General features: G+C 43.3%; 1 protein-coding gene and 1 long non-coding RNA gene across 6 annotated transcripts in view; both read left to right on the top strand.

Moving 5' to 3' along the window:
* The window catches only part of LOC115587105 (uncharacterized), a 48471-nt gene extending 41943 nt beyond the window's left edge, over positions 1 to 6528 (top strand). For all 3 annotated transcript variants that reach the window (XR_003984969.1, XR_003984968.1, XR_003984970.1), the window contains one exon: positions 3768 to 6528. This is a non-coding gene — a long non-coding RNA (uncharacterized LOC115587105). The remainder of the gene's footprint in view (positions 1 to 3767) is intronic.
* A 591-nt stretch (positions 6529 to 7119) lies between these two features.
* Positions 7120 to 19174, top strand: part of pparab (peroxisome proliferator-activated receptor alpha b) — a 40828-nt gene continuing 28773 nt past the window's right edge. Inside the window, exon 1 of one of the 3 annotated variants that reach the window (XM_030425229.1) lies at positions 7120 to 7286. The gene's annotated coding sequence lies outside the window, so the exon portion shown is untranslated. Of the gene's footprint in view, positions 7287 to 14466; positions 14830 to 16477; positions 16497 to 19174 lie in introns of those variants that run through there. The other 2 variants (XM_030425226.1, XM_030425230.1) reach the window with 2 other exon arrangements.

The raw sequence follows: 19174 nt of genomic DNA, 5'->3' as shown, positions 1-19174 counted from the left end.
TATCTGCCTCATGCAGAGGTGACGGGGAGGTCAGCCTGTCTGACTTTGAGCAGAATCCCCCTGTGGCTTGCCCCAGCCATCCCCCCTGGCATGTGTAACAGGACCTGCCCATGCAGCCTCTCCCCCCCCACTCCTGTCCTCCCTCCTCCTCCCACTGCCTCCCCCTTGGCCCTGGTATAAATAGATGGGTCATGCCTGCTGTGCTACCCAGAGGGGGCTGCGGGGGGGCACAGAAGCCATGCTTCCCTTTATAAATGCTCCACCGTGTCTATGTGGATTCCGTTTGTCTGCGCCCAGACACCGCTTCACTCGGTGCAGGGCACGCATGTAGATGTATACAGACAAGAGAGAAATGTATGCACACCAGCGTCTAGGTATTCCTGACCAGATCCCTGGTGTAAGGGAAGCCACACATGTATAAACACGAGGACTGATGAACACATGCACAGCACATAAACATACTGTACTTGCAACTCGTGCCGCAAGACATCAGCGAAAGTTAGCCTAAAATCTGAGGAGGGGTTGAAATACAGTAATGTTTCTTTAAACTCACGAAGTTAAGAGGTTAAATAAAGATGGAGAGTGTTTAACAGTGAGCAGACTTTCTATACTGGATGTCATTTTGACTTTTTTATCATTTAGTGCTAATATAATACCTTTTTTTGCTGCTGATAACTTACAGCACCTCCAGGGATATAAACATGTGTCTCTACAAATTTATGCCTTCCTACTTCCCACCTCCCTTGTTCCAGCACCCTCGCCCGAACGACACCCATCTTCCAACTCTGCCTTCATTTCGATCTCAAATACACACCTGTTAGGTTTTGTGACTGTATCTTGCACGGTTGTGACGCTAATGTGCTGAAAAAAAACTGTCCACAGACGGACAGAACACCTGGCAAAATAATCAATCGCTTCTGTGTGAGTTCCCTTTCCGAAAGGTGTCTCCAAGACCACATTTTGCCATGATTACACGCACAGACTCACAAAGTGAATATATTGCCAGCTGTCATGGCTGCTAATAAGTAAATGTTTAATTATAAAATGAACGGACAAGTATTTGATCCTGACTTTCCGCCCTTAAGATTTGCAGTGTGCTACGGACACGTTTCTATTTGCCTCAAAGCTATCCAGGTTTCATGCAAAGCTCTATTTATTGGTCTTGCACTTGCCTAGATGGTCATCTGACATGCTGGATGACTTCATGCTAGATGTGTTAACTGTGGTGACGTTATATCGTTATCGTGATATGAAACCATGAATTGTCTCGATATCATTATATGGGGATATGGCAGAAGTGTTCTCTTTGCCTGGTTTAAAATGCTGCATCACAACAAAGTGACGCCATTTTCTGAGCTCACCAGACAGTTAACTTGTTTAAATACTTGCCTTTACCCACTTAGTGATCCCCATTATCCACATCTATATCCGCATTACCGATGAGTATTTATTAAAAAATCTTATTGTGTTACTTATTTGTAAAAGTAGTTCCTCACAATATTGTTAAAATATCAGTATTGAGTTACTGGTCAAAAATATTGTGAAACTTAATTTTGTTGCCCAGTCCTCACATTTATGAAGTGTTTTGAAGAGAATTCAAAATATCAAGTTGTATATCCTGTATCGCAATATAACCCAAAAATATCACAATATCATTTTAAGCTATAACCAGAACCCTAAACACATGTCAAGTATCTAGAGCCTAGTGGGGCCATCTACACTGCTTCAGTATTGATTGATAGGCACTGTAGCACTTAGACTGAAGTGTGATTGAGTTAAAGTGCCTCTTTAAGCAGTGTGCGCCTTTTGCTGTGAACACAGTGTGAAAATGTGATGAGGTAAATGAAAATCATGTTTTGCTTTTTTCCCTCTAAAGGGTGTTTTTCCTTGTTGTGTGTGTGTGCGCGCGTGAACGTGTGTGCACACGTGTGCAGTGCGCACTCCACACTCCACACTGTGTCCTCGTGTGCGTTCACGTACTTGTTGATGCGTTGTCCCACAGTGTAAGCGTGTCTGTGTGACATTATGAGTCGATGAGGTGTAGAAAGCAGGACTTTGCACCCCAGCGCTTCTAAACAGCTAATGGAGGTGCAAGGCTGAAGCGGTGTATCAGTTACAGACGCTGTGCTTTCAAGTGAAGGAGTGCTCGCTGAGTTTGCACAATTTTAAGATGGCTGGATTTTCTGGTGGACAAGCTGTTAGGAAATGAGGTGTTTTTAGATTGTATTGCATAACTGTGTAGAGAGCCCTAAACAAGTGTGCACAAGGGTACGTGTGTGTGTGTGCATGTGTGTGTTTATGTGTGTGTTTATGTGTGTGTGTGTCCGTGTCTGTGTGTGTGTGTGTGCTTGTGCTGCATATTGGCCCTTTGCAGTATGTGTGTGTGGGAGTGTGAATATTTCCCTGTCACTGGATGATAGCAACTGGCTTCACTTGAAAGCAATAGCTTTCCTGGACCATGCACTCTGTTGGTCGGGACCCCAGAGCCATCTACTATATTAGATTGAAGTATGTCCAGTCAGCAGGCTGAGAGGACAGTGTGCCTCGACCTTACCTTATGAAGTCTGGACCCCTCACGGCTCAGGGGTTTCGCAGGGCTGCACAGTGAGAACAGACTGCGATATGAACCGTGATATCTAAACTTTACCATCCTTTTCTTAATTTTAAGTGTGGACAGTTAATTTTCTTCTTGAACCTTTAATTAAACTAAATCCCTCTGTAGTATGTTCTCTGCATCTGCTCATTACCTTCGCCAAGGAGGTTATATTTTCGCCGTTGTACGTTAGTTGGTTGGTTGGTTGGTTGGGTGTGCCAGCAGGATTAAACAAAAAACTATTGAACAGATTTCCATGTAACTTGGATGGAGGATGGGTCTGGGCCCGGAGTAGAGCCTATTAACTTTTGGTGGGGATTCAGATAAAGGGACGGATCTGAGAATTTTGTCTCACTTTCCTTAACATTGCGAGATGGGGCGTCCTGGAGCGACTGTGATCCTGATGGAAAAAAGGAATCTGGCGTATTTAGGTGGCTGGTACGTTTGAGTGAGTACAATTTGATTCTTTATTTTTATGAGTGCTGTTGAGTTTGATATTGGACTCGGCTTGACTGAATTAAAGCGTACTGGTTGAGGTATGCGCTCTACTGAGTGCCCTTATAGTTTTGTTCTGTTCTTACATGTACGTGTGTGCATACTCTGGGTTGCCATACAGTAACTCTCCCTCTGTCAGCTTACCTCTGTCTGCAAAGTGTCTGTGTGTTCCTCGTGAGTGTGTGTGTGTGTGTGTGTGTGTGTGTGTGTGTGTGTGTGCGTGTGTGTGTGTGTGTGCGTGTGCGTGTGTGTGTGTGTTACCCTCTACGGACGTGTGCTTGTGCATACTTACAGTCCACTCATCCACTGCTATGGTGTACTGTAAGTACGGCAGTGTTGAATAATGCAAAGAGTCTCAGACTCACCACTGAGCAGACACAATGGGGCCTCTCAGTTCAAGACATACCATTCTGCATTGTGCTGCGCTGTACATTAGTTCCTCCTTGGACAGAATAATATTACTGTAGAGGACCGTGCTGGCAAAGATTACCCTGATATGACTTGATTCAGCTGATTGTGTGACGGTTAAACATGTCGGAATGTTTGTTTTTCCTAATTTCTTGCAACCAATCAGAAAACACTCATGTTAAGACTGTCGGCCACTGGGATGTTCAAAATTGATCGCACAGAAGTCTAAAAATCATTGTCTTGAAGTTTTTCTCTGTTTCCTTTGTTGCAGAGGTAACAGATTTTGCCTGTCAGGAGAGGAAGGCAACCTGACGTGCTGCTGGAACCATGATGGAGGGAGGAGGAGATACGCCAGCGTCCCCCATCCCTCCCGATCGCTGCGTGTTACAGAGCAGGTGAGAAACATTAACAGTGGCAGCAGCTGCGGCCCTCTGCTCCACACATGTGGGCCAGGATATGAGCCAGCTCCAGCTCGCCCACTGTCAACACTGGTCACTAATGTTAACACTCTCCTCTCTGAGGCTCACAAACAGTGCTGAGAAAAAGGGGGAAAGGATACATTAAGTCTTATTTTTAGATGTTTCCTTCTTATTTACTGTATGTAGTGAACAGTGCGCTGAGCCGCTATGCTAGACTCAAACTGTCAATTCAAGCTGCGTTTACATGGACCCTTATGTTCCACTAATGATCAGAATAATTGCCCGAGCAGAATATGAGCGCCTCACGAAACCGCCTCAAGTGGAAGAGACAGGCCCGATCAGAAGACATTTTCAATCAAATTGAGAGTTGGTGGAGAAAACGTATGAAAATCCATTAAAAGAATTGGAAAATCAGAAAATATTAATGAAGAACCATGTAAACTTGATCTGATTGTTTCTCTCTGGAGGGATTAAACATATTATTTCTGCGCATGTTTGCCGCACGTGGGTGTAACTTTAGGTGACATGAACAATTTTCCAGGAGGGACAGAAACATGGCGCATGTATAATGTAACAACTTCAACAACAATCACCTCAAGTTGTGCTCAATCTCAAATCTTCTGATGTTGCCACGAGAAGCTCTAGCAGGTCAAGTGCTTATTAAAGTTTAAATTCAAACAATTGTTATTTTCTCAATAAGACGTATACAAAATGTACAAAAATTTACCATCGCGTTTCAGGCAGGTTGGACATTTCACAACCACTTTGCATTTGTCAAGAAGAAAAAAAAAATTGCTGTAGTTAGCGTCAATGCTAACAATTAAACTGTGATCTCGATCAGAATCAGAATAAAGAAATACTGTTCATGTATCTGCAGCTTCGTAGTGCTTCAGAATTAACATTTCCCATAATTCCACGCTCTGCTAAAACAGTAAATTCGGCAAGTTCAGCATGGAGTGGAAAAATAACATGGGGCGCATTTTTCCACCAGATACTGTTGCTGACATAAAGACATGAACAAAATTTGTGCTTACAACTAGCAGCTTATTACTTGTATATTTAGTACTGCATACACACAAAGGAAAGATTTAATTTTTTTTACATTCAGTGAATAACTTTTTTCCACAGGCACTTCACAATTACAAAGCAAAGATTCGAGGTAATGTGGAAAAAAACAGAAATGTGTTTTTAAACTTCATTATTTGCCCGCAGCTTTGAATGCAAATGCTTTGAAGCAGACTTCATTCTGAAACAATATTAATGAACATAACATCTGAATCATGCTTATGATGGATGTCAGAGTACCCTATAAGTTATTTACTGGACACATTTGAATATGGAAATACTTTGGCTATCAATTTGCTTGCAGCATATGCACCCTGCTGGATCATTTGAATTCCCCTTCAGTGTGAGCCGTGAACCGAGTGACCTGGACGTCACATTGTGTTCTGAACACACAGACTCCAGTCACACCGGTGAGGTGTCCCAGGGGAGACTGGCATGTGTATTTGTGTTTCTGTGAATCATAACCGCTGTTTTGTATTCATCGAGGTGTGTCAAAGCGGATTACCTGCATGAATGGGGACCTGAGGCGACTTTGTTTTTCGAGACTGTCCTTTGGGGTGAGGTAGTAGGTTGTATAGTTTTAGGGTCGTACCCTTCCTGTCAGATAACTATACAACTTACTGTCTTTCCTGAAGTGGCTGTAATGTCATCAGATGCCATTGTTGGAGTTTTTTGGATCTGGATCAACACTGGAATGTGCGTGTTTACCCACTGACTGCTTAAATAACATAACTCGTTTGCAGCATTTGATCGAGGTTGGTCACAGTATTTGCTCCAGGCTGTTTCTCATGGTTGCTTGTTCAGACTTTGTGGTCAATAAAAAGGTGTTTATATCGTTAAGTGTTGGTTCTTTTTGTACTGAACAAAAAAATCTTCTTATCTCAACAGGCACTGTAGACTGTATATGCTGTAACTTTTGCTCGAGCCTGTTCTCGTTTAATTCACTTGTTTATTATTTATAACCATTTTCCTGTCTTTTTATATGTATTTTCTTGCATATGATCAAAAAAGGCTTTTGGGATTTTTGTCACAGCTGCTTGTTATGTTAATATTTTAGAAATTAAAGCAACTCATATGAAATTAAGTGTGTCAGTCTTCAAAATGTGAAACTGTATGAGGATGTATATGTACTAAAAAGACATTGTCAAGTTTTATCTGTCACTCCGTCATGAAGCTCTCTAGTATAAGAACTGTCGCCAGCCTGTACGGCCTTTCTGATGTTCGAACGGGGTGAGGTAGTAGGTTGTGTGGTTTCAGGGTAGTGATTTTGCCCAATCAGGAGATAACTATACAACCTACTGCCTTCCCTGGAGGGCAGCAATACTTCGACATGCAGACAACAGGTGGCATCTTTTTCACAGAAAGAAATCCAATACCAACAAATCAAACCAGATGAACTGTTTGGCCTTGAGACGCCGGCGTCGCGTCTTACCTGAAACATGGGCGTCCACAGCCACAGAGAGGACTAGCAGGTAAAGCCTGTTCAAGTCGGATTTGTCTTGAATCTTTTTTGTCCGCTTCATTAATAAAAGCTAAGATTATAAATCAGTTTGTCCTTGGCATTTATTTCTGTTCTATTGATTTATTACCTCCGTCTAGGAGGTTATGTCCTCACCTGTGTCCATTTGTTGGTTTGTCAGCAGAATAACACAAAAGCTACTGAAAAGATTTCCATGAAACCTGGATGGAGAAAGGGTCTGAGCCCAGAATAGACGCGGTTACATTTTTTATGTGGATCCAGATAAAAGAACGGATCTTTCTTTAACATTGTGAGATATGACATAACACATGGATCTCAATGAAAAACAATCATCCAGCCATAGTTAAGTCTCTGATATCTTTGAGTGAGGACAATTTGACGCAGATGCTAGATTTGGTGATCTTAAATTATGGATAAGCAGTTATGGGTGGTTTAAGATTTAGAGTGATACAGGGCTATTGAGTTTTATATTGGATTAGACTTGATTGAATTGGCGTTGGGTCTTGGCGGAGGTATGTGCTCTACTGAGTGCAGTTGAATGACTGCTTTGGTATTACATTTAAAAGACAGACTCATAAATGACCAAATTCTGAAAATCTGGTCTCTAATAAAATCCCTGACATGACTACCTTCATCTTTTTCCTGGGATCAACCATCAGCCCAGACAACCCGATCCCAGAGCGGAGCAGATGGAAAGGAGAGCCGTGGCACATTCTCACCTCCTGGGCTACAGCATGATTCATATGGCAACAGATGATGGTTACAGTACTCTATCTCACTCCGGCCAGCACCACACACACACTCACGCACACGGATGGATGACGAGGTGAGTGCCAGCCGGTATCAGGCCAACATGGAGCATCAGACATGCCTCACTGTCTGAGACCGCAGTCCTGTATCTCATATCAAGGTCAGATGTGGGGTTGTCATTCACAGTGAGAGCCCTCGCTCACCCCTCTATCGTCACCCAACAGTCATATAGCCAGTGATCAACTTTGCGTCAGAGGCAACTTATTAATAATACACATTTAACTTGAAGTAATATAACTCCACTGAATACACTTGCAATGGCTTGGTTTGTGTGTCATGATTTCCCACGAAATGTGCTGAGCTGGTCACACATTCACCAAATGTCTCCGGCACAATGAGGAGGATTATATGACAGTACATCACAAAGCAATAACATTACAGCGTGGGAAAAATGAAATCTCTCACTGTACTGTGTCCCATGTGTCTTGACCAGTGTTGCATGTGTTCGTATGTGGGCTGCACCCACTGCTGCGTAGCTGTCCCCCCTCCAGCCACCATATTGAATTGATTTGAGCCTTGGCCCCGGTGATAGAGCAAAGTGAGCTGAATACTAAGCCTGATGAGACAATGGCTCTGTGTGCATCATGTCTCTGGGGTTGCATCTCTAAAGGCCATCCTCCATCCTTCATCTCCTCCGGTCTCAGCGCTTCAGCAGAAACATTGCAAAAAGCTCTGACATCCACCCTGGGAGATTCATTTCCCATGCAATAGGGAACTAATGAAAAGCTTCTGAGAGTCGGTCTGCAACACATGAGTCAGAATTCAATAATATACTGTTGTTTTATACAAAATTGCCAGGAATTTCACAGGAATAACACTCACAGCGCTGCTTTTCTAAGCCTTCATATGATGTCATAGCTGTATAAATGGAATAGTGGTATTGATCGAATGTAAGTGGATAGGATTGAGGGCTCTGTGTGGGCAGGCCCCTCAAATAAACCACCGAGCAGAGTGCATTTGCTGAAATGAAGAAAAGCTAAGCCTGGTTCTAAATAGATTCAGTCACATTAATCCGTGCCACGGTGATTATGAAATGCAATATTCCATCTGAAATGTAGGGCAAGGAAACAACATTTTATTCTTCAGGGGTGCAAACACATTTAGTCCATATTCACATTTAGAATCTCTGCAAAAAGAAACAGACAGTTTCACTATAATTAGTCCTCTAAGTGGTGGAGAAGCAGTTACCGGGCCTCACTCACTCCGATGTGACAAAAGCGCCACCTAGAGGATGACATTCTCTGTGTGTGTGTGTGTTCGCAACTAGTTTACCCAATACTGTCATTCTCGTTCTCCACATCATAGTATTCTCGTTTCTGCCTGCTCCTGGGACTGCAACCAACAGTAATTTCCATTATCAGTTTAATCTGTAATTTATGGGGATGACATCAAATGTTTGTTCAACCAACAGTCCAGACTCCAACGATATTCAACAGTTTAACAGCAGATTCATAACTTTCAACCAACTTTATCAGCTTAAACATTAGCACAATGTGAAACATGAAAAAAGGCATATGATGTGTGTGTGTGGCTACAGAGGAAGCTGCATTCATTCTGATCAATTACCTCTAGTGATGTTGCTCAGTGGCTAAGTTGCTTTGTGGACAATGTATAAGCTGCCTTTTTTCATATATGCGGAAGCTCTCCCCGACACACTTTAATGTGTAAAATTGGTGGAGCCGCCCCTTAAATTGATGAACAAAATAATGCACCAGTTATTTTAATCTAATAAAAAAATACTCCATTTCAGAAATATGCCATTCTCCATAATAAGTATTACTTCTTGACATTTACTTGAGTAAAAATTCCAACTACATGACTTTTACTTGTGTTTTGTTCAGCTTTGGCATGGCTACATTACTTCTTCTACCTCTATGTATGACAATGACTGCATGTCAATCCTTAATCCTGGAAGAGGGATCCCTCCTCTGTAGCACCTCCACCTGTCTGTATTTCCTCCAAACATCGGTGTAAACAAGACTTTTAAGTGTTCTAAAGTCCTCGGGAGGCAAAGCTGAAATTGTGGTGTGAATAAAACAAAATAACATGATGTGGAAGGGAAAATGCAACATTAGTTAACTGATGAAACGTCTACTTTGTTGTAGTTATTTCACTAAATTGCTTGTTGATTACAGTTCCAACGGGCTGCTTCACAAATGAAATTCTGAAGTTGTGGCTGGCTTTCAGACTGGATCAAGACATGTCCAGGTGACGTGACCACCATCTGCAGCTTCTGAGCAGCAGGTGGCAGCAGAGGTCTGGCTTCTGTCAAACCTCAATACTGACCCCCCCTGCTGCACTTCAGTAGGTCAGCATTACCCCCCCTTGTCTCACTAACAGCACAGGCTAGTTCTGCACCTCAAACTAATGCTGTAAAATTCTGCATGTGCTATTAATGTGCATTCATACTGGTATCAGAGAATAACTCAGATAAACATTGACATATCATATTTCCAATCTTGGTAATTTCTTTACAGACAGAAAAATCAGTGTGTTACAGCATCATTTCAAATACAGGCAACTCCGTGAACTTAAAGGGTAACTCCACCATTTTTATGTATGAAAAGTGTGTTTATAAGTCTTGGAGAGCACTACTGCATGTGTGACATAAGCGGCTCGAGAGGAAGCTGCATTTAATCTGATAGATTGCATTCTGGGTAATATGGGAGCTACTTTTTTTCATACATGCAGTAGAACTCCCCAACACACTTTTTTTAACATGTAAAGTTGGTGGAGCCACCCTTTAAACCGGACAGCGAAGCAGTAAGTCGGCCCCTAAGATGCAGCCATGAGGACGGGTGCTGTTTCATAACCGTGAATGACTTCATCCCAGTCTGTTTTATGACAGCTCGGTTCAGATCGGGGACAGACATGTTGTAAGTGAACGGGGCAGTTGTCATCATATTATCTAGATGTGGAAAGCAGTCTGACTCTCCCCTTAATTGGGAAACCAGCTGCTGTCCAGACAGAAAGTCTTGACCGTAGCCCATTACTGCGGACTCTGCCGTCTGCTCTCTCTAGAGTCGTGTTGCAACAAGCCGTAGCTTCTGAGTCGAGCGTTTCTCCATCTTCTCCTCACGTGGAGAAATCACCGGCGGCCATGGAGGAGCTCGTGTCCTGCAGCTGACATCTGTGTGGGTGTATGTTTGAGATTCATCTACTCTGACAAGATTTTGCATTGATTTCTTTTATATCTATGCAGAGCTGGACTGTAATTCTCCCTGTTTATCAGATACAGATACAACTAACTGCACTACATGTACATTTACCCAAATACAGTTTTGAGGTTTGCTACTATATCCTTCTTTACTTTACTGTCCTTCCTGATTTTATGTTCCTGATTTATTTTACGCTTCTTTTCCATTACACTTATCTACAAACAGGCCGAAACATATTATCCACTGTCCAAACTCGGGGCACACTGACTAACTTTATTCGGAGCGGTTGAAGTTTGCTCTGTCGTGTTGGGGTGGAATCATTTTATCAAACTGTTATTTCAAAGCTCAAGACCGGACCTTTGTGCTTAAACTGAAACTGGAACCCTTGAATAAGCTCACGTTTTGTCCTGTGGCAACTGCAGCGCCAACAATAAGACCAATCCGAAGCACTTGGGAGGGAAAGTGAAGTCTTAAAAGCACTATGGTTGAAAATCATGAGATACTATTGAAAGCTCCGGGGAAAGCTACTAAAGTGGACGTTGACTTCGGATTATTTTGCCATTCTGCTATTTGCAAGGTTAAGAATGAATCTTTAGTTTAAATTAAATTAATGGGACCTCGCACGCAGCATTTCACGTGGAGTAAGGCGTTTCACGACAATGGCATCCAGTGGAATCTCATGATCTTCATCGCATACCGTCATCTTTCCACCATTTCAGGTGGAACTGGTCGACCAGCTAAGAGGAGGTATGTTTGAGCTGCAGCAACTTCCTGTGTCACCGTAACTCTCACAGGGACCATTTTTGAGTACTTCTGACTACATACTATGAGTATCCTTGCTTTTTAAAAATATTTTTCAGCCACCATACCTACTGCATATCTCCAGCCTTATGTTTTCATTATTTCATTTGTTCTGCTCAGTGGAATTGATTTTACGTGTATCCATTCCAACTGGATTTGACATTGAGAAACTCACTTTGCACCTGACAGGGTGGGAAATGTTTCCTTCTGCTTTCGTACAGAGCTGAACAAACTTTTAGGCCCAAGGGCCCTTTAGCAGGGTGGATGTTGGCAGAATGGGCCTTGAACATGGATTCTCGGGTCCAGAGTCTCTATTTACCATTCTGCCAACATCATTCGATGGACAATTTCATCACTCCATCCATGCAGTGCGTCTGAAAATATCTGTTTGTGTGTTATGAAAGAAAGAAAGTGTATTCAGACTTTAGACTTTAGACTTTTATTCATCCCACATTGGGGAAATTCACTTGTTACAGTTGCAGTTAGACAGACATACAATAAGTGCAAGACTTAAAAAATACTAAAAATGATTTAGATAGGAGAGAGAGATACAAAATAGAAAGGACTATACGCTATGTGCATTATATACCGGAAAAAGAGGCAATGTGCATCACTTACAGGGGGTAAGAGTGCATTGTATACAGAGGTAAATGCGCATTATATAAAGTGTAAGGGTATTGACTTGTTGAAGGCTGGATGCATAAATAAATACAGTTTTTGAATTAAACAGACTCAGTGTAAGAATATGAATATGTACGAAAAAAATATATAAGAATAGTTTTATTGCACAGGATAATTGCACAAGATGGAGGAGGTAGAAGTGTAAGATAAGTAGGTGCTTATGGTGCTACATTAAGGGTAATTGGTGTTGAACAGTCTGACAGCCGTTGGAATGAATGACCTGCAGTAGCATTCCTTTTTACACTGTGGGTGAAGCAGTCTGTTGCTGAAGGAGCTGCTTAATGCCCCCACAGTCTCATGTAGGGGGTGAGAGAGGTTGTCCATAATTGATGTCAGCTTGGCTAACATCCTCCCTCTCACCCACCTCCTCAATGGAATCCAGAGGACAGTCCAAGACTGAGCCAGCCCCTTTGACCAACTTATTGAGTCTCTTCCTGTCCCTCTCTGAGCTTCCACAGCCCCAGCAGACCACAGCGTAGAAGATAGCCGATGCTACCACAGAGTTGTAAAATGTTTTTAACAGTGTACTGCACACACCAAATGACCTCAGTCTCCTCAGCAGATGGAGACGACTTTGGCCCTTCTTGATGTCCGACAGATGTCCTGTGTTCAGTCCAGTGTGTTGTTTATGTGAACACCCAGGTATTTGTACTCCTCCACGATCTCAATGTCCAAACCCTGGATGGTCACCGGTGCAGTTTGAGGAGCCTTCCTCCTCCTGAAATCGATCACCACCTCCTTTGTCTTGCCGGCGCTAATGCACAGGTGGTTCAGTTCAAACCAGGTGAAAAAGTTGGTGATGACCCTCCTATACTCCAGATCGTTCCCCTCCGCCACATATGCAATGCTGGCCATATCGTCGGAGAACTTCTGGAGGTGGCAGCAGTCCGTGTTATAACTGAACTCAACGGAACTTCAGCAAGATTGGAAAAAAATAAAATCTGACGTGCTTTAGTTTTTACAACTAATTCAGAAAATATCTTACATTGTACTCCACTCCATACTCCATTTTTCGAAAGCTCTCGTTAATGGTTACTTTGCAAGTTTTAGATACTAAACAGATGACGAGATGATGCAACATGCATAATACGTTGCCTTGCCATCGGTCCGACAGTAAATCACCTCGACATTAAGGATAAAACATAAATCACATTTCCAATGAATATTTTTTATAACGTGATAATTCTTCTTTTACTTAAGTAAAGGATCCAAACACTTCATCCACCACTACGTACTGAAGTGCTGAGGTGTGTGGAGGTTGGGAGAGGAGTCCACTGTGATCCCAGGAACCAATACAGACCAGCCACTCTCTGCCTCAGGGCCTGGAGCCAAGCTGTAGGGTGAGGCCCGCACTGGTTTGCCAAAGACGTGGACAGAATGTGATGTGGAGCTGGGGATGAGGAAACAAGTGAGCAGAGATATGCAACAGGCAAATGGGGTCGCACACTCAGCATCTGGCATGAGCTGGGAAAAACAGAGCTGCTTCATTAATGGGCAGTTTATTGCGACAGCTCGACTGGAAACTCTCACTTTTTGGCCTGGTGTCAGCGTGCAGCACAGTGTTGTTCTCCAGCTGCCATGTGATCCTCCCGTACGAGAGACACAAATATAAAATACAGAATTTAAAGGCAACGGGAGTGTTTTGTTGTAGTGCAAAGACAGAGTGAGTGAAAATCAAAGCAAAAAGGTGTAAAAACTTCAGTAGAGGTGATCAAAGTGATTGAGCAGCGGTGGAGGCAGTAAGGTGCATGATGTGCAAACAAATACATTTAAAAAATGAAAAGAAAACAACAAAATGGCCCTTGATGCATGGTCGAGCTCGTGCACTCACTTCGGAGGGAGTGTGTGCTAACGCTTTCAGCTAAGCAGCCACAGTGAATATTTACAAAGGGTGTAAAAAACTTATTTTCAGATCAGTTTGGGATCTTATGGGCTTTCAGGAACTTGGATTACTTGTTCTACCATCTACTTCAGTTTCTGTTTTGCTGCGAAGCTCCAGAATTGATTCATCTTGCTGGGTTTCCTGCCTTTGCTTGATCGTCAAATCACTTTGTAAATTTAGTTTTTATAGGTACTATAAAATAAAGTTTATCATTATTATTATTATAAATGTTTGTCTGTTAGATTGTCTTTGTATACTGTCATTTTCCAGAATTGTACTTATTTTGTTTCACACTGATTAGCTGTTTTGTGTGCATCACTACCTTTTAATACATCCAGGGTGTATATTAATGACTTTTTGTTGCATGATTCAAACTTTATGCCAATTAAAGCTTCATTTCACTCAATTAGAGCCTATTATTTGCATTGGGAGCAGGGAGTAAGGGGGCACTCGGGTGAGCCAAGGAGGGTTATGTGAGGACAGACAGCCCGGATTCATTCGGTTCGGGATCATTGTACCTGATTACCACACTGTAATCGATTCCTATACTTTCACCTCCTATTTTATTCGCGCTCAGCCCTCCCATGTCTTCTCTCCCTGACTACTTTGTTTCAGGGAAAAAAACAAAAAAAAAAAACGCGTGGAGCGCTTCTTCCGGTCTCTGCTGTCACCATGGTTAGTTAGGGGGCGTCCGTCTCAAGGGAAACTGCTGCGCTCTCGCCATTCGTCCAAACTATAGGTGTGTCTGGGGGGTGTGCGCCTTTCTCTCAGCCAGCTGTCAGTCATGACGTCACTTCCGGCGGGTGTGATCACCATGGCTCTGGTTTGTATGGACATGGTGGGGGATTTTTTGACAGCGCTGTTGGGAAACAAACAAGGACGCGGTTAAGGAGGGGGGGTGGGGGGGCGGGAGAGACGGGGACTATTTTTTTCCCTCCTCTGCTCCTCTCTCGATCTCGCACCGAAGCTCTTCTCACCCCGAGCAAGATTTCTTTCCGGAGGATATGGCGGCTTCGGATTGGGCTGTCTATTGTAAGGTAGATGTCTTCATTTTTTTTGTTCTCTCTGTTTTATTATCTGTTTCTCTTTATTTTATCCAAGAAGTGCAGCCTCCTCCTCCTCCTCTTCCTCCTCCTGCAAGCAGCAGATCTGTCTGTGAGGGAATGTAGTTGAATGCACGGGGATGTTTGCAGCCTGGACGCAAGAAGCATGCTGTCCGGTGTTTAGGGTTTGTGTGTGTGTGTGTGTTTAAAACCCGCACACGGTTGTTTACAGGCATTACAGGGCTCATTAATTAAATTTCTCCAAAGATTAATGCGCTAGTGTTATTGTTATAGGACAGGCTAATCTCGTTTCAGTTTGCACGCCTGCGCAGATAAAGTGGCGCTCGCTCATCAATAGGCAACACTGGCCATGCACGCAGCACAAAAGGCTGTTTATTGGCTTATGTGCGCGCCCTGTTACTCTTACAGCTCTGCAGCAGCTATGTGTATTAGCATTGTCTGTTTAGAAGGTGTGTGGTCAGCCTGTTTCAATGCAACATGTGTGATTGTTTTTTCCCCTGTGTGATCAGATGATTTAAGAGTAAATGTCCAGACTTGATTGCAAATGTGCTTCAGTGAGGTCTCAAACTCTGTGGAGACACGGTGCCCCCCCAAAAAACACCTGCATAACACCTGTATGCATCCTCTCCAGTGTTTAAACTTTAAATAAAGAGCTTTTGAGGTCTGGATTGTTGTCAGGAACCTGTTTCTTGAATGAGATGTGTCCTTCTGTGCATTTTTTTTTTTTTTTTTGTGCTTCTGACGGAAGAAATGTGACAGGAAGTGAGGTGGGGACGAGGGTTTGACATGCAGCATGGTCAGTGTCCCAAGCCTCCTAGGAAGAAATCACACATGTTCATTACTGACCGGTGTTCTGGAGCTCTCCTTCTGCAGCACTTTACCATGAAGTGATACATGAATGAGCCGAAGCGGTAGTTAATATGTAGCTGCAGGCGCTGGGAAGTAACTTGCTGAAATCACCCTGAGGCAGTTTTCTCTCTCTCTCTCTCTCTCGCTCTCGCTCTCTCTCTCCATCTCAGTGACTTCTTCTTCTCTCCTCATGTGAGAACATTCAAGCTCACAGAAAGCTTTCACGCAATCATTCATCAGTCAGTGCCTCTGAAACATGAAGCTGTAGTTGTTAATCATGTGATGACAACTGATCGGAGTTCGGACTCCTTGTTACGGCTTCATCTGGGCAGAAACGCGTCCCTGTGTTTGGGTAACTCGGCATTCTGCTGCTCGAGTAGCCCGATGATTTAGTATCCCTGCAGGAAGTTGACCACCTCGCACTCGCAGCGCTCAATTCTTAATAGCGGTTCTGTTCTGTGTGAGTGAAATTTCGACCCAAATCCTGCTGTACCTGTCCCATTCACCCAAGCAATAATAGGAATGCAGCCTTTCCTTTGCCACTGTTGGCGTGTTCTTCTGTGTGATTTCAGTTGTTTATTGTTTCCCTGGTTTTAAGTTTTCCTGTCCAGAGGTTGTCAGAAGCCCTTGACGGTGCATTTTAGCCCGCCGCTCTTCAAAAACACCAGAATCCAACTTCTCACTTTGTCTCTATCATATTTTGTTCTTCTTTTCTTATGTTGACTGTAAGGTAACATGAAGGACGGAATAGATACGACGGTGACTCCTGACTGATTTTCTCGTGGTGGAAGGTTTGTTTTTTGTTTTTATGGTCAGAAGCAATTCGAGCTTTAGTCACAATTGTAAAGTTTCATCTGGAGGCGTAGCCCTTTGCTTACAGCCAAGGTTATCTCAAGACAGATGCTCCATTTTTCAGTCCGCTCGAAACAGGCCGAGATACAACTCAATCCTCTGTGCACTGAGCCCCCCTGTATTTGCTCAACCTTATTGCCGGTCTCCACGTTGACGTGGCATTTGCCTCGGGATCAAAGGTCTCCACTCAGAGACCTCTTCTTACACGCCTTATCACGCTGGTGAGTGTGGTTAAAAACCAATCAATAATCGTGTAATGTTTGACTCGGCCTCAAACTGACACTGTCTTGTATTTGAGTTGACGGTGTACAGCAAGTTGAAAACATCAAGTTGAATATTTTGTCACCTTTATGCCGAAAAATAACTGGCTTCTTTGGCTGAAAATGTTGCAAGAGATCAAATCAAAATCTGCAAACCGAACCGTTATCAAGTAATAATGCCATTTCCACTTACTGGTGTATACCTGGTGGGGGGAAACTGCGTCAGGGCACAGCTGTTGGAAAAAAGGTAGATCATTTTAAACCGTTTTTCAAACATGGTAATTTTCCCTTTGCAAAGCTCCACCCATACTTCTTTTGTCCCATGCATATTTTAACTAGACACACCAGTGCAACAGGACCACATTGATCACATTTTTTTCTGTCTGCAAAACTTTGTGCGCTTTGGTGTTTTTAAAGTCCATCGTTAAGCTTCACTATTTTCATCGTAGGGACACGGTGCATTTAAGATACCCTTATTGCTCATGCACAATGCATGAAAAATATCTTCTGAAACAAACTGTCGGAGCTCTGAACCCTGCTGAGTGTTTGTGCGTCTTCCAGTCTGCCTTAAGTGCACTCTGATTGTTTTTCTTAGTTTCTGTCCAGTTGTGCTGCAGCGCTCTGACAGTTTTGTCTCCAGGAACCTGAGACCTGTAATCAGTTTCTGCCTGGTTGCATTCACAGCCTGGAGTGACATGTCTTTCAGCGGAACGGAGTGAAAGGCAGAGTTTACTACTCTCTGCCTCTCTGCAAACAGGACTTTCTGGTTCTGTTCTCGACTGCACAGTCTCGAGAGTTTATCGTTTGTCTCTGTCTTGGGTCCATAAAGAGATGTATTGTGAGTATGTTTAGTCACAGGAACCTGGTTGCACTGACCTATTTTCTAAGCCCCCTGCATCACTAAGTGGAAAAATGTTAGCTTTGGGCATAATTTTGAGAGATCCTGACATCCAAGATCTATTTTGTGTGCAATGAAAATTGTTTGAAGGAAATGTAATTCCAGAAGACTCCAACAGTGCTTGCAGACACTCACTGGCAAGGATCGATGGTACCACCACCTTGTTATCAGCTGTCCGGGTTCATAGATGCTTCTGGTGTTACGTCATGGGTGAGAACAACCGCATACAAGCCGGCGCTGGGAACCACAGGCCTTGGTATGCTTGAAACAAACTAGTTGTCTTTCAGCCACATGAAAGGCAACACGTGTTGGCTGTTGGAAGTGGCTTGTAGCCAGATGGAATGAGATGAGATGAGAGATGCAGGAAAATGGCCTTGTGTCAGTTCAAAACAAATGGGGAGCAGTATATCACTAGAATAACCAGTAACTGCTGGTAACTGTAGCTACCGTTAGCTAGTCAGCTCAGTTAGCTGTGCAGCCAGCAGTCCAGGCTTGGAGCTTGGTGCACCAGGAGAGTGTTGGTGTTCACACTTTGGATCAGGACAGGCTGGGGCTAGCTGGTTAGCATGCTAACTTCAGTTGATATCTCTGCATCACAATACATGGACATCATAATGTCAAAACTGCACTTTCTTCACATTCTGGTCCTGTTTTTTTAAATAGATTTCTTACATATTGCACCTTTAAACACGGAAAAAGTTGGTCTGGATGGAAGTGCTTCAGAGATAATGGCACTCACACAGCGCCACCTCCTCGTTCACGTCACTCAGGCCACTGTAAGGGCACAACGGGGGTCCATAGAGGGCCCCAGTAAAAGAGTTAAACTTGGCTTAACCTGTCCTCAAAACACTCAAGTTATCAAGATGACATTACAGTGTAAACCGTTTATTTCTACAGTTCACTACACCTGTCATGGAGATAATAGGGTTGAAATGAATGCCACTGTGATAACCCTTCGGAGTTGTAAAATCCCTCATCATATTTCAGTTAGTAAGTGCTTTGGTGTCTGATAAGCCTTCAAACTCATTAATGTGTTTAATTAAACAGGCTCTCCTGGATCAGATTTCACTCTCTCGTTTCGTACCTGTGGTAACACACCCACAAAACGCGTTGTGCTATTTTCAGTCCAAGCTTGGTCTTTCTGGCTGTTTGTAGTCACTTCTGCAGTCTGCTTGTTTTGCACCTTGTGTCCTCTGTCGCCTGGGTTTGACCTTCGTCTGAGCCAGGTCTATTCCCCTCTGAGCCTTCTTTATGGTAAAGTCTCTCTGGGATGAATAGGATTGACGCCCTCCAGCTAGACTTACAGTAAGCAGCTCTGGAGAGGAGATTGTCTGCTCTAATGATCGGAGAGGGATGCTGTATTTAATCTGAATATATATATCTGACCATGAGCGGACTTGACAGGAGGATTTGAAGAAACGTCTTTCTTCCTTCCCCAACCTATTTCTCTCTCCCAATC

Source organism: Sparus aurata, chromosome 8 (genome assembly GCF_900880675.1).
Source record: "Sparus aurata chromosome 8, fSpaAur1.1, whole genome shotgun sequence".
In the NCBI taxonomy this organism is placed as follows: Eukaryota; Metazoa; Chordata; class Actinopteri; order Spariformes; family Sparidae; genus Sparus; species Sparus aurata.
This window is presented reverse-complemented; position numbering and strand designations above follow the sequence as displayed.